Source organism: Tetrao urogallus (assembly GCF_951394365.1).
Source record: "Tetrao urogallus genome assembly, chromosome: 7".
NCBI classification, from domain to species: Eukaryota; Metazoa; Chordata; class Aves; order Galliformes; family Phasianidae; genus Tetrao; species Tetrao urogallus.
Genome location: NC_136820.1, coordinates 34227425 through 34250576, shown reverse-complemented (window position 1 = coordinate 34250576; position 23152 = coordinate 34227425).

The window sequence follows — 23152 nt, the reverse complement described above, 5'->3', positions numbered from 1 at the left end:
AAACCCACTGCGCTGTGTGGGGAAATAAGCAGCAGTGTGATGAGACATAAAAAGTCAGTAATGTCAAAATTGTGGTCAGGGAATAGTGTGGCTGCTATATTTCGCATATACTCAATTGAGGGGGGGATATGCATAACAGATGGCCTGAAAACAGCAGTTTTGAATTAATCAGGATGCAAGATTGTGAGGATGTCGATGACAGATTTAGTGTATAGATGGTGAAAAACTTGATATGAGAGTCATTACAGTGGAAGGATAGCAAGCTTTGCTTGTAGGCTTAGAATTGAGTTGGAAAGTTCTTCTGGAGGTCATCAAATCCAGTCCCTTGCTCAGAGCAGGCTCAGTGTTCAAGTCACAGCGGGCCTTCTCCAGATAAATTCTGTCTGCAAGGATAAATCATGGAATTACAGAATCATCAAGGTTGGAAAAAGCCTCTGAGTTCATCTAGTCCAAATGTCCACCTACCACCAACAGTTCCCCACTAAATCATGTCCCTCAGCACAGCATCTAAACATCTCCTGAACACCTTCACTCAACCACCTCCCTGGGCAGCCTGTTCCAGTGCCTGACGAAATGGACAGATTCCTACACCCTCAAGACAACCTGTTTCTGTGCTTAAGCACTCCCATAGATGACATTTTTTCTCTGTCCACTCCAAATGTCCTTTGTTGCAACCTGATTCTTGTCTCTTGTCCTTTCTCTGTGCAGCTCAGAGAAAGGTGCCAGTTGGGCAACACAAGCAGCAGCTGGATTCCATACAGCCTTTTCTTCACCAGGCTGGACAGCAAGTCCATGTCTTTCTTGTGCTGGGACTGCCAAAACTGGACATGAGGGATGAAAAGAAGGGAGAAATCACTTTTGCCAGCCAGCTGGCTACATGGCTGCACCTGGCATGCCATTAGTGCTACTGCTCCTGTGTCCAGAGTCAGGAAACAGGAGTCTGTGTAATGTGGTCTGTGTAACTCTGGATTTTAAGAATCACTAAAAAATCTCAAATCCCTCCAGAGCCCTTGCGTGAGCTATCACGAATCCAACTGTGAAGTTCTGAGAGTTCTCCTGGCATGGAAAAGTGGCTGAAACTGTATAGAGGAATGGGTAACTGCAGGGCTCAAGGATAGTATGTGGTTATTCATCAAGTTCTTTGTTTGCTGAGGACACTGAGAAAACAAAACAATAAGAAGAAAATTATAAAGCAACAACTGAAATACTGTGCAAGAATTTCATATACAATGCATAAATAAGAAGTTATATGTATTTTAAATCCACTTTATCTGAAGTCTAGTGCAGGAAAATTAAGTAGATCCGAGCGTGGGTAGAAAGAAGCAAATACATTCTTTTTATAAAATTCTCCATAAATATAGATGCATAACAGAAATTTGTCAGCGAGTATTATGATTTAAGTTTATTCTTTGTAACTTACAGGATATGTCTGTAAAATATGTGAGTAGCACAATATAAGTAATGGTGATGATTTTTACAGGATGCTGGTAAAAATAATGTATATTACGGATGGTTTTTATTTACGATACTATCATAAAACTGTTGACTGTCTATTGAAAGATGCTAAGGAATGTCAGTTTCCCATGTAGGACTTTGTCTTTAATTTCAGTATATTCTTTAAAGGACTATGTAAGCTCTTAAGATTCTTACTATACTGTAATAAATATCCCTTAAGTATTAGTCTTTTCCAATACAAAACAGGTGGTGCTGAACCATGATAGATACCTAAAACTTAATCTAAAGCAGCCTTGATCTCTTTCTGTAGTCCTGCCATGATTTATATTCTTTTGTAGGTTAATTCTATAGCAGACTGAAACCACAAGGCAGAAGGTAGAGATGTGTCAAAACTTTCATTTACACTTTTTCAGTTCTGACATTTGGTCAAACCTTGCACGTTCCCTTTTCATAGGGACTATGAAGGACGTGCCTTGGCCTTGTGTCGGATTAATTTTAGGCTCTATCATGAAATCCTCTTTGGTGTTTACAGTCTCCAAGAGCAGAAGCTGCAATGCAGTTGGGGGACTTCCTTTTGATACTAGCTCTCAAGAGCACTCTGACATTTTCAATGATTTCAGTTCTGATTAATGCTACCGTGAAATCAGACCCAGCAGAATTATGGTGGATTTGAGTTCACTTACGTATTTATTTATTTTCCAGTGAGTCTACTTTTAATGCTAGGTGATATGGAGAGATAAAAAAAAAATACACAAAATTTAATCGGATGTAGAGCACTTTAATAAAATAAAACTGCATTTGCAGGATTTAAATAAACCATCAGAAAAAGCTGTATGATGGAATTTAAATCTTAATTGAGCAGAGCTATGAAAACCAGCGTTCCTTCTCAGCCCATCACAGGGTCTTTGTGGTAGCACATATCCCAGCTCTGCCTGCTTGCAGTCTCAGCTTCAGGAATGCAATGGAGTTACAGCGTCAGAGAGGTGTGCATAAATGTTCAGTTGTCAGAAACAGTATATTTTTGAAGGGGCTGGGACACCTGTTTTCTGGTTGGCATGGCTAAGCATCAGCAGCCACTGTCTAACACAAAGAGCTCTACATCCACGTTGGCAAGTAATCTGGTGCAAAAAAGCAACAGTCAATGAATTAATCAGTACTCTACATTATGAGAAGTTCAGGGCCTTTACTTCAGACTAGTTTCAATTTGGCCCCCCAAACCATCACCACTATCATTACATGTGGTTTGGAGCTATCTGAGGCTTTGTTTAGGTAAGAAAGCATCATGCTGTGAGAAAAACAGATCTGCAGAGTGAAGCAGCTGCTGCTGAGAACCTCACATCCACAATATGCACTTCGGAGGGTTTGCTGCAGATTAGATCTTGGCCCAGGCACTGAATGCTCATTAGTAAATGCAGCACGTTAGGAGAAACTCTTGGAATACATCTTCTGGGTTAGTTCTGCCTTCAAAGAATCCAGTTGAGGTTTCTCTGAGACTTCTCTGCATTGTGAACAGAAGAGCAGGTCAAACAGCCCCAAGATCTGCTTCCTGTGCACACCTCTGATCTGGACTGACCAGAAGCAACACAAACATACCCTGAAGTGGTAAGCACTGTCACAGGCTCATGTGCTCCCATAAGGGACTGAAATACAATTGGTGGCTATATGGAGACCAGACGTCAGGTTGGCCTCTTCTGAAAGGAAACCTACTGCCTGCAAGCACTGTTCTGCAGGCTGCACCAACCTGCAGTAAATGGGGGCTCTCAGGATTTGTATTGCCTCAAAACAAAAAGCTAAACAGACACAGCTGTAGTCTGGATTTTGTGGCAGAACATTCCGTTCCTCTTGGCACCCAAAATGGAGCTGAAGCAGATGAAGCTTCTGCACAGCATTTCAGGAGACAACAATGAGTATTAGAGGAATTTCTGGGGATGGTTTTGAAAATTAATCTGGGTGCAGACATGACAGTCCATGAGCCACTGACAATCCCTGTCCCTTACACAGCCCCAGGCATTTGGGAGCATCATGAACCGAGCACATTTGCACTGTGGAGTGCCTCTGGTCAAAAATGGGGGCAGTGCTTCATTCCAGCGTTTTTTAGGACTGTTTCTTCCTTTTCCTTCTTTCCTGATTTTTTTTTTTTTTTAAAATGTGCAGCTGCCTTAGGTCACAGGCATTTGATGCCCTATAGCTGTACTTCAAATACACGATTTGAGGTTTAAAAAAGCTATTACACTTGTCATCAACAAACAGGAAACTTTTATTATAAAATCTGTTTCTTAGATACTCTTAATAAAAGTCATAAACTGAACTTGTTTTGTTGCTATGTGGAAACCATATTGGGAAGGATCTCTGACAGTTTTTCAAACATTCAACTATCACTCTTTACAGAACAGTTTTGTTCGCCAAATATATACAGTCCTAAGAACAATCATAAGTAAATAAAAGAAGTGTTCTATCCACAAGCCAAACCAATATTCTCTCTACAACTAGACCAAATCTTAGTATTTAACTCATCGTAACATTTAGCTGAGGAGAGTCAGAGGAACATTACAATGCATTCGCATTCTGGGCCTCATAAGAGTGATCAGGACTATCAGGTAGAAAATCATGTGCAATTATAGAAAGTAATGGGCAGCAGTAATAGTGTCAATAATGATTAGTAGGTCCTTTTAATTGTATTTAATTGCATTTTCTTGAATTCCAGGTTGTTGTTGAAGCTCTAGATTTCATGTGCCTCTAATAAAATCCTTCAGATCCTATTCCCAGGGGTTCCACTGAAATCAGCACAGGCAAATATATTGTTTATTTTACTTTTAAAAAATCTAAAGGCTAATTCTATTCTGAATTTGCAGAGGTCTGAATTAAGACTTGTTTAAAAATAGATTGATTTTGATCTGTGATACTATTTAGAAACTCTTTATTTTACAAACTTGCTCGAGAGAACTTAAGAAAGGCTGTTATCAGTGAAAATGTTGTAGCTAGAACAAGATTTTTGGAACAATTAATGGCAACATTTGAAGCATTTTGTTTTGTACTAATCTGCACTTCTGCCCTACTGTTTGCTCTGTAACAACACCGTTTTCTTCTTTAGAGATATATCTGCCCCAACAAACTAACATGAGACCACCTTCGCTATTAGAAATGGACCAAGTATCTTATGTACAGGTATTCAGTGGAGAAGGGAGAATGGAGAGAAGTGCTAAAGCCAGAAACTAAAGTTGCTTCAAAACTGGAATCTTATAGAGACCTGATTTTCTGTCATATAATACTATGGTTTTCATAGAGATCCTGACTTTTTTCCTTTGGAAAGTAATGGAAAAATATCTGTTGAATTAATGAAATCCAGGATTAAATGTAATTACTAAGGCAATGGTGATTACATGCATATAAAACTGTACAGCATGCAGGCAGGGCAGATATTTGCAGGAGGGCTACGTGACTGTATCAAGTGATCTGATGTGCTGCACATACTGGTGGTGTAAGGAGGAAGGAAGCAGGGATAATCTGATCTTTGAACCATGCAACAGAGACAGAAGAGAATAATGTTTGGGATCATCAGCATAGGATGAATTTCTGAAGCTTTTATCTTTTATGACATTTTGTTTTAATTGCTTCTGTTTGAATTGTGTCTCATTTCTAGTGTTTGTTTGTGTGGAGAAGGAATGATGTTCGACACTTAATGCACTGGATTGAGAGATGTGAGATTTATCTGTCTCTGATTCCCAGTGTGACCTCTAGCTAATCGTTTCCTCTCCCCGTCTCAGTTTCCTTATCTGTAAAGTGGAGTTAATAATCCTTTCTATCTCACAGAGTGTAGTGAAGTTAGACAATTCAATTAATAGTTGTAAAACTAATTTAGCTTCCGGGGTAGGAAGTGGAAAAAAAACTATAAGGAATTATTCATAAATGCAGTAAGCTATCACTGTCCAAAGCTGAAGAACAAACGTTCTGCTTCATATTTTTCCTGACTTCTGCCACCCAAGAAAGGTTGTTCATCTGTGAAAGATAGAAAGCTTAACGTACTTGCATCACCATTTCTTTCTTTTTACCCAGCATATCTGTATTAATGTAAATTATATCCTTTCATATTATATTATTATTAACTAAGTACTAATATCAAATAAAGTGAAAGGAGTGGATAATATTCTCCCTGGGTAGAATGCTATTGATTCTAAGTTTGAAGCTGAGACTCACTGATATATTGGGTGAATCTGGCTAAGTCTTTAGAGCTGTTTTACTTATGTTTTATGCCAAATAAAATATTATCAGAGCATGGACTGCAAACAAGGCATCATATTGTCAGTAATTTAATTTACTGTGATTTTCTATTATGACAAACATGCAGTCTAAAGACTGCAAGAGTGATGCGTTTAAAGAAATCATATGCAGATTAAAGCTTTCCATTTACTAGCAGGCTTCTGTACAAGAAGAAGAAAATTCATTGTGTCTTTAGATTACTGCTTCTCCATAAGCAATTTTGTGTATGGGAGGAGGGCTAAAATCAAGTACAATTTTCTATTAGCTCTATGGTTCCGATATGCAGGTTGCAATAAACAGTAATACTTAGCATACTTGGAAACAAACTACCTTGAAAATACAAAATTTTACAAAAAGACTAACTGAGCTAATGCAGGGATGTGAGAGACAAAAACGAGTTGGAAAATAGCTCCATGAAACTAGGAGACTATTCTCATAGTGAGAATAAAACTATAGTTATAGAATTTGTGATGCCCGTACCAAACACCAGATGTCTGATAGCATTACTGTTTCTAGGTCTTCTCATCTGAAACAAATTTTCCCACGTGTTTTTTAAGCAAGCTGATGTTTCCTCATCTGTATGGGAACTGCTGAGTCACGGCCTGAACCCCTGATTGATCACCTGAGGTGAGCCATGAGTCAGCCAGAGGAGCACAGGTGAAGGCAATTCAGCTGTACTGCCGGAAGGGGTGGAGCCGGGCTCTACTCCTCCTAGACCTATTTAAGAGCTGGCTACGAGAGGGGAAGGATCTCTTCTGGAGATCCCTCCTTCTGGTATTCTGTAGTGAGCCTAACTAAGGGTAAGCCTTCCATTTATTCTCTTTTGTTATCATAATCTACTTCGCCTAACTCTCTTGTTTATTTTATGACTGTAACATCTTAATATCCATTGATTATACACTCATGTCTCTAGCTGACAGTTTTACCATGGCTTACATGCAGATAGGGACTTTGGGTGGGATTCATCCCCCCTAGCACAGAATGGCCACAGCAGGAGCTGGCTCATGGTCAGACCAAGTCATCCCCAGCTGCTCCCATTTTCAGCTGAGAGGGAGTGGACGCTTTCAGGTGATGATTCACCTATCCTGACACAGGATGTGATGACTGGATCTTCCATGCCTAGAAGGGATTCCAGATGAATAGTTTAGATAAAAAAAGACAAAACCTTTGAGTTGGAAAAAAAAAGCTTTTCTGAGATGAAAATCTCCCCATTCCTTGCTATTGTACAGATTTTAAAAACAATTTTCTTCTAAGCACAAAAGTGACATTTTTAGTGAGTTACATTCTTACAAATTAAAAAAAAAAAAAAGAGCCAGAGGCAAGTACTAAAGAGATATCAAGTTTCTTTGAATTGTCAAAAGTGATTGCATTTCTTTAAAAGATTAGAAGAGTAAGCGATATATTTAGCTTTCAACACTTCTAAAGGAAAAAAAAACAGGTATTATCTGAAAAAAATGTACTTAAGAGTACAGATGTAACAACTTGTAATACCAATGTTAGCAGTGCCATAACAAGAGAAAGAATGAATGACAGCTACTCCTTGCAGTGACGTGCTTTAATTTTGCATGTCAGGACAGCCTGAAAGTGATACTAGCAAAGTAAATTCTATTTGAAATCATAACATTAATAGAAAATACCAGTGAAATAATGTATTTAAAGGTATGAAATAAGATAAGCTTCACAGAGCATTTACTTGCCATATGCAACAAAAGGGGCAAATGCAGAATAACTGCCATCAATTTCTGAGTATCTTGGGAAAGTGCACTAAAAAATACTGAAATGAGAGACTAAATAATTGGTTTGAGAATTCAAAGCAAAAAAAAATTAAATTTCCTTTATTGTTTTTCTTTGTTAATATTTCAGAATATATATCTGTCAAAATCTTTTCCATTTCAACCAATCTCTTGAAAATGGCAATTCATTGAATTCATCCAGTCTTGGGAAAGTGCTGCTTTATATGGGAGCAGTGGAACAAGAGAACTTTATTATAAACTATTCAAAGTGCTGATGGGGCGAAGAACAAGGTATCTGCGTTTTGTTAGAATTGAACGGGGAGCCCATGTATACCAACTCTGCAGTGATTTGATGTGCTTTGATGTGTTGAGTTTTCTTTTGTAATTTTTGCTATTGTGACATTCAGTTTTCAGTTAAGATTTAAACAGATCAAAAAAAAAAAAAAAGACTCAGTCTTCAAACTTCCACAGCAATCCATAACATAAATGTAAGTTGGAGATGTCCTGCAAATGTTTTGGTTTGATCTCAGCTATTATCATTTGATTATTCATTAGTTCGTCAAATTGCCGAAATGTGACTGAAAGCACCTTGTGAGTGTCTCTGTTCTGTTGAGCTGAAGGTCAAGCTGATACCTGAAATCATGACATTACTAAAATGCTTTATATGAGGGTATTTCGGTTGTACTAACAATTGTTTCTGCTCACTGAGATGGCTGCTTCTTAATGGTGCATCATTTTAGTACAGAACAGGAAGAATGACTTTTTCTTTAAGGTTGCAGAGGAAATGGTTTTATGAATCTCAGTATGAAGATCTTATGTAGAGCCTCTTCAGCATTTCAAGCTGCACACTTAAAAATACTTAGTGCATACGTGGTCTAATATATGTTCCTCACTTTTGATGAAATGGGATCAATATATGTATTCCAAACTCAGCATTTCTTTTTATACTTCATATATAATTTGGGGGTGAGGGGGTTAATTCTGCCCTAATTACCTAATTGTCCACCTGTGCTGAAATGAGCAAAGCAGCAGTGCTGCTCTCGATTGTAAAGTGGTGTTCTTGACTCAGCTGGCACATAGGAAGGCTTTTGGACCCTTGTGCAAAGTACAGTATAATAGCAATACTCTAAAAGAAGTAATTATACCCAGCCTCTATAAGTCAGGAACTGCACACAAAAAACTTGGGCCTTTTAATTTGGTCACATATAATGTATAAAATGCAGTTCCTCTGAAGCTAATGGAACCAGAGGGAGCATTATGATTATGACTCTCTTAATATATTTTTCCATTTAAAAAGCAGGGTCAGCCTTGAACAGAGCAAAAGGATGAAGTATGACTTAAGTGCTTCAGACTGGTGCACAGGATAAAACGAAGCAAAAAAACACAGTTGGCCTATGAGTAACTCCTCAGTGCCATTGCTTGTCTGAGTATCTACTCCGTAAGCTGCCAGGTCAGCAGCAGTAAATAAGCACACTGTGGTATGGCAGTTAATACCCAATCATTCACTGTTGTTGTTGGTTTGTTTTTTTTTTTTTCTTCAAAACCTTCAGAAGAGGTAAAACATTTAATATTAATATTATTAGGTGGAGTGGAGAAAAGAATATTTGTCTTTCTCTGTACCATTTGAAATAACACATGGAAAAGCTACTTTGTTTTGATGTGGTTAAAGGGATTCTGGCTAGATCTGTAGCAGTATGGTTTCTCAGTGCCTTTTGACGTCTTTGTAGCCAGCACCACAGCAAGTTTCTCTGTTCAAAGAGCCGGGGACCAGCTTCTCACTCATTTATTAATATTGAGTAGTATCTTACACAGGTTGGCCCTCTCTATGTTCAGGGTATATAGGAAACCTCTAAGTGGTATCCTTCAAGGGAACCCACTCCTAAAACCAGTAATTAAGAGGCAAATGCTGCTGACTTATCTCCTGACTACTGCAGCCGAAAGGTACTTCAAAGCATCCCTAAGGATGTCATTCCCGGATAGGTTAAAACTAATCCTGCTCTGAGTCAGGCCTGCCTCTCTCATGCTGGTGCTGCTACTCATCTGAGCACAGCATATCAGTCTGCAGACTTAAACAAGCAGAAAAATTACTATTTTTCTGAACTGGATCACTCTGAGTTGAGACACACACCAGTAACTGCACACAGGAGGGAACAGGAAACAGGCAGGCCTGAAGGGTGAAGAGTAAGTAAAGGGACGGAACTGCAGCAGCGTAGTTAAGGTAAAGTTAAGGCAAAGGATTGGTAGTGGTACATTTTATATTTGCAATTGCCTTTATTTTGTAATTATAAACAAATAATAAATAAACAGTTGTTTTCATTTTAAGCTCCCTAGTGATAAACTCATGTGAAGCAACAGATACATGGCAAGTTAATTCCTTGCCAAGAATGAGGATGGGCCAAGTGGCTATAAGAGAAACGTTTTGAATACCTGCAGAAAGTACAGATCTGGGATTTGCGGAAGCTCGGAGATGGAAAAGATACTTGGAGCACTTATAACTGTTTCCAAGGACCTAGATTTTAATCCAGACATGAATGCTCAGGAACCCTAAATTAAGTCCTCTATCAGCAGTTGCCCCTGTAGGTGCATTTATGCCCAGTTGCTGGCTGAGCTCAACAGGCTGACTTGGGAAAACACCAGCCCTCCTGGCAGATAGGATGGCTCTTTGTTGGCATCCACAGGCATGGATGAGGAGAGCCTCTTCTACAGAGTAGGGGAGTGCATCAGAAAAGAATTTTTAAACCTTTTTTAAAAGTTGTGCGTCATTCACAGAGACGTGCAAAATGAATTGTCTCATTCTGGGCAATCCTCTAAAAGAGGAAGATTTGACAGTGTTTAACAAATGGATGGCAGACTAAGTCATAGATTATTAACTAATGAAGAAGTTCGTATTGAACAATTGTCCATTGTACCTGAAATGTCTTGGCTGAAATTCAAAGGCTGCAAAAAAGTAAATAATTTGAATCATGTATAATCTCATAAACTGGATGACTTTTTAGAAAGCATCCAAATTCGTTGAGGATTAAAATGCACTAGTAAACCTAATTGCTGTGGATCATGCTTGCAAGGCTTTTGACAATGATGTGAAGAAAGATGCTTGAAGCTGTGAAAAGTTGACTGTTAAAGATTTTCTGTCCGTGAAAAATAGAGTTCTTCACTGAGGGAAGAAGGCTGTGGCTGGGCCATGCTGCATGCCAGGCTGAGGGATGTTCTGGCATGTGGCCTTACACAGTGCCTCTGGCAAGGGACACACGTGGGGAGAGAAAGCACATGATAGCAGATAAACCCATATTGTCACAGTGGCCCAGTTGGCAAAGATTTGTGCCCTGTTTGCCAGGAGATACTGATTCATGTTCCTGACTGCCATTAACTTGCACGGCCAATTTATTCTAACCTCTCGATGTCTGTTTTTCCCATCTGCTGAAATTCAGTTAATTAACAAGTGAACTGTGATTTGTTCTGTACTTTAAAAACCTGATCTGATACAGAAATGCTGAATAATACTGGGAACTTCCTTTCAGATACTCCATAAAACTTCTCCCAGATAGCAGGTTCTGCCCAGGGGAGGAAGTATGTGCTCTTAGCTAAAACTTCAGATTTCTCTTAGTATAACATGGCCATGGAGCCGAAATATCTGCTTTGAAAAGGCCAAGATGTTGGAAATTTCTTCCTTTCAGGGAGCTAATGTCCAAAATAGTAGTTTCTAGGCTTAGCAGAAGAGGTGTGTGCATTCACTTCATTTCAGACATAAAGGATGCCTGGGCCTTGCTCCCTTCTCCTCTTCCCCCTCCAGTGGTTTCCAATGATGTGACCCCCTGCTGTGTCCCTAGCTTTGCCTCTGCCTCCCATACTGATTCCTGGTCTCCATTCCTCTCAGGCTTTTTCTTTAGGCCATTCATTTTCATTTCCAAGACAAAAATGTTTTTACCAAGGCAGACGCCAAGTCACCCAAGTGGTCTCATGCTTTTTTAAGCAGAATGCTCCTGAGTGAAATCCCAAAGAATGTTTAGATCTCATTATTCCCATTTTCTTCATTTCAGATAGCAGTCTGAAGCAGTTTTACCGCAGGCTATTTTTCAGGTAGTTCTTTTTATCTGAATGTTTTTTGATTGCACTTACAATATATTTATCACCAGATTAGAAGTGCTGCTTTCCTACTTCTCAGTTCCCTGTTTTGTGCATATGTTTGGCACAGGGATTCTTGGTAAGGTCCAACCCTGTCAGCTGACCAAGTGAAATTAATGAGGCTATCATCTATGCTGCTGAACTTTCAGCATCAGAAAGGATAGGTGAAAAATAAAAATAAATAAAGAGGCTGTGGGGTGTGATCAACACACCAGAGGCACAGGATGCCATCCAGAGGGACCTAGACAGGCTTGAGCACTGGGCCCAGGTGATCCTCATGAGGTTCAACAAATCCAAATGCAAGGTCTTGCACCTGGGTCAAAGCAAACCCCATTATCAGTACAAATGGGGAGATGAAAGGATTGAGAGCAGCCCTGCCAAAAAAGACCTGGGGTACTGGTGGTGGATGGGAAGCTGGCTGTGAGCCAGCAATGTGCCCTCACTGCGCAGAAAGCCAACTGTATCCTGGGCTGCAGCAGAAGCATGACCAGCAGGGAGAGGGAGGTGATTGTGCCCCTCTACTCTGAGCTAGTGAGACCTCATCTGAAGTGCTGCATCCAGATGTGGAGTCCTCAGTATAGGAGAGACACGGAGCTGTTGGGGTACATCCAGAGAAGGGCCGCAGAATTGATCCATGGAATGGAACACCTCCCCTACAAGGACAGCTCTCTCTACTGAGCGAGCTGGTGCTGCTTGGAGAAGAGAAGGCTGTAAGGTGACCTGATATTATATCTGATATACACCTGATATATATACCTGATAGCCTTTCTTTATCTAAAGGAGAATAACAGGAAAGAAGGGGACAGACTCTTTAGCAGGGTCTATGGTGATGGAATAAAGTGAAATGGTTTCAAACTCAAAGAGGGCAGATTTAGGTTAGATGTAAGGAAAAAATCTTCTACAGTGAGGGTGATGAGGCTCTGGAGCAGGCTGCCCAGAGAGGTGGTTGATGCCCCATTCTTGGAGGCATTCAAGGCGAGGCCGGATAAGGTCCTGGGCAACCTGATGTAGCTGTGGTGTCCCTGTTCATTGCAGGGGAGTTGGACTAGATGGCCCTCAAAGGCCCTTTCTAACTCTAAGGATTCTATGATTCTATGAAGAACTCTCAAAATCAAGACTGACTTTTAGATTGATCATGCAAACTTGACAGATCTCATCTAGAAAGTGGATTCCTAGATTTCATCTAGAAAAAAATGATGACAAATTTATGGACAATTTTCAGGGTGGGATTTTAAAACCTCAAATATAGGCAGTGTGCAGCTGTAAAAATCAGTTCTGAAACATTCTGGGTCAGTGGCGGAGATTTTAGAAAACTGAGATTTTTAACTGGTTCAGCCATCAACCCTAATCCTCTTATGTTCGTGTGTTAGGACATAGTACATGGTTGAAAATTGTCACCCAAGTCCTATATTCATCTTATATTTAATTGATCTATTTTTATTAGCCTGTTGCCTAAATGGTTAAGGCAATAGTTCTTAAAACAATTACACGTAAGAATAATTTGAGTTGCACTACAGAAAAAATACTTTCTCCCATACTTTGCTAACTGCTTTAGTTATTTTTAAATTACTAAATATTCTGAAGTTTTGTTTTACTATATTAGTAATTATTATTGAAGCATTACTACTAGTATCAATTAACAAGTGGTATGCCAGTTGGAAGAATGCTATGAATTTAAAGGAAGGTCATTTCCTTGTGTACCAGCTGGGATAGTCTACAGACAGCAGGTACTGACAGGGAATGGTGCCCTGGGGACAAAGCCTGCGGTACTTTAAAATGCGATGAAGAAAATATCAGTGTAGTTTTCCATGGATGGAAGAGGGAAGATTCCATTTCCTTGCCCAGTTTGTTATTGCTGACCACAGCATGGACTTTACTGTTTTCTATGCTGACATTCAAATATTATTTTTGTCCTAAAAACCAGATTAATACACAAAAGGTTACATGCATTTTTAAATAGTTCCTCATGCAAAAGTTGCTTAGAGTTGGCTTTTTTCCTACTTCTCCTTAGGGATCGTTAGAAGCAGCAGTACTTCAGACTTACCGGGATGCGTAGAGAAATACATCTTTCTCCTTGAGAGATTTGTTCCAAGCTAATAGCACTTTCTGCCAGTGAACATGACTGAAGACAGAGCCAAGAGAAACCTGGTAACTGATAGAAAATATCCCAGCAATGGATGAAGAAGCAAATGAATAAAATAATGAAGTGATAAGTCATACAAATTGTTTCTTTGCTCTGAGTGAAAGGAGAAACATGACAGTATCTGACTGAGCAGGTCACTTTGATGGCAGTCTTCCTAGACCTACTGTCCCAGTAAAAGCTATTTGATTTCATCTGTAAGGCACTGTTTGTTTCAAAAGATCAGTCTCATTCAAGCTTTCTCTGCTATTCCTTTTTAAACATCCATCTAATGCCTGCACCTCCGAGTAATTTTCTTGTCACAGAGAGTGTGCAGAAGACGAAAGCAAACCCCTGCTGCTTCCTCCCTCCCTTTTCATTCTATTATTTCCTTGTTTCTTACATTCTCCTCCATTTCCCTTTTTGTCAGCTCTTTTCTGTGCCAGTCCTTCTTTCTGGCTGGTGCGTGTGTGTGTCTGCATATTGTCACAATCAAGAAGTGACAAGGAATAATGCTTTCTCATATTTTTAAAATGGTGTCTTCATGCTATTGGTAGGTAGTCAGATAGCAACCCTGAAAAATAGGTTCTGCCTGCCAGTTAGTGGGAAGAACTCACCCATTTACTGTATATGAGAAGACCTAAAACCCCTCCTTTGCAATATTCAGCAGCCAAAATAATGGGAAACAAACACAAATACCAGGTGTCTTGGTTATGTCTCTTGAGTTTCCTCAGTCTTGAAAACAGGGGAGCCACTGTTTCTCTTTCCTCCCCCCTGCTTTCCGCAGGAACCTGAACAGAAGCCGTGTGGTGAGCACACTGGGAGCAGCATGGAGATGGCCTCCTTCCCCACAGCAGACCTGTCAGCATGCCTGGGTTTTATCTTTTTTTTGTTGATACTATTCTGTGAGTCAGTAATATTCTGTGAGTCTGATTCTAAACAGAAAAGGGGGAGTCTATATCAGTCAGTTTGGCATTGGTTCAATTTCACCAATATCTTGACTTTATATTCAACATAGCATTGAGGTCTAGAAGGCCTGGCTTGCTGCGTGGTAGTTGTTGAAGACGTTTCTGAAGATCAAGCTCAACTTGGATGTTCAAGAAACTGAAAAACCCGCTGGAACACATGAATCTTTTATTCCTAAGCAATCTTCATACATCTTCACCTCAAAGGTAAGCAAAACCACTTGGCTTCCTCATTGTATTCTTCCACGTAGGATGGAAAGTCTGCATTTCTGCAAGCACTGTGCCATGCCTAACATCACAGAACTAACATCTATCTAAATAGGAAAACTCTTGCTGTGCTACACTTACTCTGCAGTTTGCAAGCTTCTAATCTGCCCTTTCTGCCTACCTTGAGAGGAAATGTGGTAGTGACCTCATTTGCAAATGCAGAAACAGTGACAGCAGAAGAAAGCTGCAGGTTTGCAGTCTGTCTTCTGCTTCAGTTTTCTGCCACTCTTATCCTGCACAGCTCACACATACATAACTGTATAGTTTAGAGAGAGCTTTGGGCATAAACATCAGTTTCTTGTGTGTCATTTCCATCTTTTTTTTTTCTTTTCCATTAATTAATTAATCTCCAAGCCTGCTTCATGTGCAATGGACCTGAGAGAACACTGCTAAGAAGTTTTCAGTGACAGCATCTAACAACCAAAGCCCTGTCTGCACACAGATTGCACTCTTAACAGCTCTGCTAATCCTCAGTAGCTGCCAGGACTCTGGTTACAACATCAAACCACACATGAAGAAGTAGCAGTGCCTTATCACCTCCAGATCATCAGGAAGTGCCACCCCCACTGCTACATGCATCAGAGAGAAAGGCTGGGGCACAGGCTCCTCTTCAGGCCTGGAACAGACAGGGCTGCTTCTTTTAACCTGCTTTTTAACACCAGAACAGGCAATGCACTACAATCTCTTACAGCCGGAGGATGTCATATGTGTGCTCTCGTGGCATAGTTTCTGCTAAGAGCAGGAAACAGGCCACTCTCAGCAGTGCAGCTGCTGAGCATAAACAACTGCAGAAATGCCTGCACTTGAGTAACTGTTCATGTTAAAACAGCGCTGCTCACGTACTTACAGTAAAGACCTGTGTAGATCAGGCCTCTTACACATGTATTTTCAAACAAACTTGTACGGGAGGGAAGAGCTTCCCTAAATGGAACTCAGCCCAACCCCCACCGCACACAAAATGGCGGTGCTACTGCAGCCTGCAGCTCCTGAACGCATGGAGGTGGTACAGTCATGGGCATGCAGCACAGTGCCACACACTGAGAAGCCTTTCTCTTGATTCTTGTCTACTGTATTTTATGCAGTTTCTTGGAGATTTGTTGCAATTTCATGTCTAACCAACTCCTAAAGCATTTTCACTTCTGCTCTTGTGAGCAGCAGGGAAGAGATTTAGTGAAAAAAAACAGTTTTAAGGAAGTGACTTTTCTAATTTCTAAGAAATATTCTGTAAGAAAATGGAAAATGTGTATTTGATATGTAAATTGGAAGAACTTGAGGCGAAATTGGTTTTACATATGGTAAAAATGTATTTAGCAGAGGCATATTGTATTTTACTGGACCCTAAATATTGCTTTTTCTTTTTACTTTTTTTTTTTTTTTTTTTACCTTTAAAGGAGGAATGTGATAGATTCTATTAAGGTCCCGTTGCCAATTTTGTATTTATCAAAATAAAAACATACTACGATTGAGCCATAAGGAACAAAGAATGCAAACTCGCATCCATCCTGAAGAAGGCAAGAAGAAGAATCTGGAAAAATAAGGTCAAGAAGCTCAACTGCACTTTCTGCAAGAGTTATGGGCAGAATTTTCCTACAAGCCATTTCTAAACATGGGAGAAATAAGAAGGTGATTGGGAACCGCCAGCTCAGAATGATCAAGGGCAAATTATGCCTGAGCAACCTGATTGCCTTCTGTGATGAGATGACTTGTTCAGTGGTGGAAGGAGGAGCGCTATATGCTTTGATTCTAGTAGGACTGTATTCTTTGATACAGTCTCCCATTATCTCCTTAAAGCCAAATTAGTGCGATATGGATTGTGTAAGTGGATGATAACATGGGTCGAAAATCAGCTGAGCCAGTGAGCTCGAAGGGTGGTAATCAACCATGCGAAGCAGAACTGGTGACTGGTCATACAAGTGGCATCCCTCAAGGATTCATAGTGAAGATAAAACTGCATAATATCTTTATTCATGACCTGAATGATGGATGGAGTGCACTCTCAGCAAGTTTGTAGATGCCATTGGAGGTAGCAGCTGCTATGCTAGGAGGACAGGGCTGCTGTTCATAGGGCTTTGTTCCAGAGATGGGACAAGCAGCCATAAACAAAATGGAGCAGGGGAATTCCTATCAGAGATACAGAAAAAACACAGGGGTGGCCAAATCTGGTGAAGTTCCTTGGAGATTTCAGAACACAAATCGACAAGATATGGAGCAAGCCAATGTATGTGATTGTTTTATTTAGATGCCATACATGGGAGATCTGTTTTCCACAAATACTGTGCCACTACAGGTTCAGGATTCACTTGGGTTTATCATCAGTCAGGGTCTTCATACCTGGTGCTTTCCATCCAAAACAGAGGCATCCAATAGTGAAGGATGTTTTTGTACTTTAAGCTCTGAAAACACTGTCCCTTATTTTCTGCACTTTCACAATACTTCTCTAGGAACTATGTCTCACTATTGGCATTAGTGGTACTTTTTAATATCTTCAGCAGAAAAATATCAGAAAGCTATTTAGCAACACTGAAACAGAGCATAAAGATACCCTTCTTTTAAAACAAAACCCTTAGTAATAGTGGCAGCTGTCTAAATTAGAACATGTGGGAACCACCACAGTTCTTCAACAGTTCATCAGCTATGGTAGTTCCTGTGAGTAACCACAGCAAGCAAGAAACTCTAAAATGGCACATACTAAGGAAGCTGTGTTTCTCAGCTGGAAATTGATAATGCTGCTGAAGTCCTGTAGCAGGAAGGAAAATGTCCCTGAAATGTTACAAATATTAAAAATACAGCTATTGCAAAATGGAACTTAATCGTGTTATCAAATAAGATGAGCTCTGCACCAAGCAGGATCTACTAAAAGATATGCAGTTAAAGAAAGTAAATACTACATTTTGTTTCTTAAATATGTTTAAAATGTGACTGCATGTTTAAAGGTTATTAAAGCTAGATACAGGAAGCACAACACCTTTTCAGTAAGAAAAAAAGTATTTTGAAAAACATCAGCTTTTAGACAGACACAGACATGATTAATGGATTTATCAGAACATTATACTTAGTGTTGACCAAAATACAGTTCAAGCTGAAGAACAAACAAGAAGATGTATATACAGACTGTCCTTATTATACATTTTCAATCTTGTTCATAAGATACCACAGTTTTGGTAATGGAATCTATCAATCTTTATCTTTTTGCTGGTCCAGATTCTCTACCCCTAAGCTGGAGCAACAGCACATAGGAGCAGTTCTGAAACTCTGCAGCTGACTACACCCAATAAAACAGAAGCTTGGATCAACTCAGAGACTTCAGAAAATCACATCTTCTTCAGGAAACTGCACATAAACAACTCAAGTAGTCACTATGAACCTAGAAAGGGTTAAAAGCCTTTGCTAAATAAGAAGGAAGAGGTTAGCCCTTAAAGACTATATAAGCTGCAAAACCTGGCAGTTGTGGCTTGTTAAACTGCTGGGAGGTGGAACTGACGGCTGTGCAGCCTAAGTGGGGAAGTCATAAAAGGGAAGCAGAGGGCCCCAGAGGGAGTGGGATAGCTGAGTTTTAGTGTTTCTCTCACTAGGGGGAATTTACTTTGTTTGAACTAAAATGGGCATGGCTACTGCTAGATGCTGATCACAGTAAGGCTTTTAGTTGGCTTGTTTATGGAGAGTCAAACAAGGTGAGAAGAAGAAGCTGTCCTGGCCTCCATCTCATTTAGGGTGGTGACTAAAGAAGCTACCTCTGGCTGTAATAATTCCCTAAGCCTATACTGGAGTGAGCTGTCTACTGTTTTTCAGCCCATCCTGCTCTCTACCCCCTTCACCCCCCCTCCTTTCCGCCCTCCAAAAAAAAAAAGCCCCAAAGCATCACTTGGGACAGATGCCTGGTCCCTAATTAGGGCTGATGGCCTCTCTGTAGGCCTCTGGTTATGTGTTATGCTTCCTGTTGAGAAACAAAAGAAAATTGGTAATGCTTAAAATGAAATGTCAGAATCTTTTCTGCTTAAGGAATTATTGCACTGCTCTCTGTAAATTAATTTTAGTTTTGCATTTTTAGTTATGTTCCAGAGATTGTTTGAAATCCTCTGCAATGATGTGACATTCTGTGAACTCTCTAACTCTTGGTGGCACGTCTGAAGGCTGGCAGGCATTGCTTTCTGCCTGTAAGTGCATAGAGCCAGTAATCATTTCCACATACAGAATGTATGTCTTCTTCTAAAATCAGAGCAATTAAAGAATCTGCATGTTAAGTAGTTGATAGTTACTGCTTTTCTGTTTCTCCTTTTCTGTTTTGAAAATAAATGAAATATTTTGTCTGTGTGGACTGCTCTTATTATTTCCATCATCTCTTTAAGATGCATTCTTTAAAAAAGCAGCAGTATTTCACAACTAGGGGCTAGATTTAAAGTAGCCCAGCTCGGCTTGAAGTGACATGTGCTCAGACCAATTTATAGAGTAATGGAACAATTTATGAGTCTGCCTTAGCTGAAATTAGTTTCTGTGGCAGTTGGCCCAAGGAAACTCTGTGGGCCTTCTGTTCTTTGCAGCTGCAGAAAATAATTGTAAAGGGGAATATTACCTTCCAGTAGCTAGGCAAAGCCTCAGTTACAAACTGTGATATCCCTTCTCCTAAAAGCAGTGAGCCTAACTCACCACTGGAACTGCTCTTAATGACCAGTGAAACAAAAACCAAGTCATTCCTATACATGCTGAAATAAAGTGTCAAATTAGAAAACATTATGTTTAGACAATAAGGCTAAACAAAACCTTGCTGGAGGTACCAGTAAGAGTAAATAGTCTTTAACAGTGAGCTTGCTCATCCCAGGCTTTTCTTAAATGCTAATGAGAGGGCTAGCACCCATGTTTCAATATATTCTGTTGAAGTCAGTTAAAGACAAGCCTTCATTAGCATGGGCCTGGTAGCTCATTTTCTCCTTTGCTTTCCCTCATGCACCAGCTCCAGCTGAGCATCTTGTAGCAGATGTAGGAAGAAGGACTTTTACCAGTGGCAGAAAACAGTTTATACAGTCATGACAAAACAAAACAGTTTCATCTCCACTGGAGCTTCTAAAAACTGTTCAGTGCTGCTGGCAATAGTAAACTGCTTCACCAGGAGCTGAGTACATTCAGTTTAGTCCACCGGCATACATTTAACAAAGTTCCCAAACACTGTGAATTGACCCTGACCGTGCCCTCCTATTCAGTCCTTATGCAGTTCAAAAGCTTTATATTCAGCCATCAAAAAGTTCTGGACACACTGAAGGAGTCTTAAACGCTATAAATCTGTGGGGGGTGGATTTCTTTAAAGTCAAGTGGGAAGTGCTGCTCAGGACTTGACATATGCAGTAACTCAGAGAATTAATCTCCTGTTCTCAGAAACTGTTCTTACCAGATTGGAACCTACAGATCCTGACTTACAATAGAACATGAATGCAATTGTGGAGCTGCATTGACCAAGAGAGACCTCTCCAGAGGCATCACACACAGCATGCACTAGGTTTAGTTTTTTCTGAAGCTTTTCAGTACCATCCCAGAATATCTTTCATCTTCCACCACTGTATATGCACCATGAACCAGCAACATATACTGACAGCGTCATAACAAAAAACACCAACGTTGTCAATGGACTGAAATAAAACTATTCTGCCTGGCGGTCCTGGTCTTGGCATGAAGCTGATGTGAGTGGTAGGGTCAGTGCTGGGAAAAAGAGGGAGCCCAGAGCTCCAGCTGGAAGGGATCTTGAAAGCTTTCACTGGAGGAAAGGCTGAGCCACAAAAATAAATGGGCTGCAAGAACACGTAGGTGTTTGCACAGGCTGAGGGGCTTAGTTTAAGGCTTGGCATACTGTCAGGGGTAGGGTGAGGTCTGAGTCTGTGGTTAAGAGAAGGAGAAAGCCAAGAGCTGCAGCTGGCTTGGGGCTAGAAAGTGGCTGTCACAGGGAAGTGTAGGCTGCAAGGAAAACTTGGCCACAAGAACTTCCTGGTGCAGGCACTGGCAGGGGAGCATGACCAAGGGTGAGGGTTTGCGTGAGGGGTAAGGTTAGGGCTGAAAGAGGGAGCCTGGAGTTGCAGCTGGGCTGGAGCTAGAAAGGAAACTTGAAGAGAAAAGGCACAGTGTAGAGAAAACACAGCAAAAGGAACATGTTACTATGAGCGCTGGCTGGGAGTCCTGGTCCTTAGATCTGTATTAAGCCTAGTATTCAGGCAGGGACAGCCTAGAACCGCAGGTGGATGCAGGGAGCGTGCCAAAGGAAAAGGTGGACTTTGAAAAGAAGGTGGCTTTGAGAAGGTTTTGATGCAGGCATTGGTTGGGACCCTGCGTGGAGGTTTAGCGTAGAACTTATTATTCTGAGGCTTATTCTCAGGGTTACTGTTAGGGGTGGAGGAAAGGGAAAGCCCAAAGTTCCAACTCAAAGGGTTTTAAAATGGAAGTCGAGAACGTAACAAATCTGCAGGAGAAACTTTTACCACTTTTATCCACTGATAAAACACAGTCTTCCTTGGAAAGGTTTCACATTTGCAGGAAAGAGCTCTTCAGAATCTAGGCCAAGAAGACAGCAAAGTCTCCTGGAAGAAAGAAAAGAACAACTTCTTGCCCAAGACTCCCCTTCCCTATAATAAACCTACCAAAATATTTGTTGCATGTTACATACTTAAAAAGCAAAATGCTTCACTATACGGATTTATTCTGGAAAGAAGATGGCAGACAAATATGTGACAGATGTCACACCGATGTATGCAGCATTGTGTGCAGTGATCAGATGTCATGTTCTAAGCATAATGTAAGGAATAAATGGGTTCTGATCTCTTCTAAAAATCTGACTTCAAATCTATATTTAGACATCTAAGTGACCTGCTTTTAGTCAGAGGTGCTGACTATTCAGCTGCTTCCATTGACTGCAGAACGGACAGGAATTTTTGTTTTAAGATTTTTTTTTCCCCAAGAACAAAGGCTATCATTTAGAATCCTTCTATAACTCCTAAATAAATTTACACTCTAAAAATAAAAATAACTAAAAACAAAATATGGCTTATCTGTTCTCTCCTGTTCTCAGTAAACTGAAGAAAAAAAGACTGTATAACAAATGCAAGGAAAAATATAAAGCACTACCAGTTTAGTTAACTTTGCTACTGCAATCACAACAGCCGAAGAGCAGAGGAGATTAAACAACCACTGAGCTAGGTGCAACAAAATTCTCAATCCATGAGCACCAGTGTAGGTCTGGGTTGGGGGGCCCTAAGCCCACCTGCAGACCCTAATGAGCAGCCTCACCTGGAAGGACCAGCCCCAGCCTCTGGCCAGGACCTCTATTTAAGTTCAGAGATGGAGTTAGGCCTGCTCTTTGCTTGAGCTGTGCTGTAAGTGTATTTGTAAACTTGTCTTTTAGGTCACCTTGGCTCTTCTCCAAAAGTAGCTTACTTCCCAGATGGACCTTGTGCTTCTGTTTTCTGGGTGGATCTGGTTCAATGCCTCTGTGGGACTGCTGATGTATGCTGGCCCCTGCACTCAACCCTTATGGCATCAGGTCCCACTGGTGGGGGCGCTGCCTAGACTGGGATTGCCATCAGCTCACGCTTGTCTGTCCTCATAAAGCAGCCCTGCTGCTGCTGCTCCCTGAAGGTCATCTTGCTTCACGATCAGCCTGCGCATGCAGCCAGGACTACAGCAGGCAGGTACACCTGAATAGTTAAGAAGTCAGTGGGGGACATACTGTAAATGCTGTGTGTGCCCAAGGAAGGGTAACTGGGCTGGTGAAGGGTCTAGAGCACAAGTTTAATGGTGAGTGGCTGAGGGAACTGGGATTGTTTAGTCCGGAAGAGGCTCAGGGAGACCTTATAGCTCTCTACAACCTCCTGAAAGGAGGCTGTGGTGAGGTGGGGGTTGGTCTCTTTTCCCACGTAACAGCAATAGGGTGAGAGGGAATGAGTTCAAGTTGTGCTAGGGGAGGTTCAGGTTGGATGGTAGGAGAAGTTCCTTCTCACATAGAGCGGTGGTGCATTGGCTCAGGCTGCCCTGGAAGGTGGTGGAGTCACTCACTGTCCCTGGAGGTGTGGAGGAACTGTGCAGATGTGGCACTGAGGGATGTGATTAGGGGGCACAGTGGGGATGGGTAGGGGTTGGACTAGATGATCTCAGTGGTCTTTTCCAACCATCATGATTCTGTGATTCTTGGCTGTCTCTGAGTTGGTTCTAGTACAGCTGGGGCTGCCCATAAAGCCCTGTGTGCCAAGAGAAGTGTATTT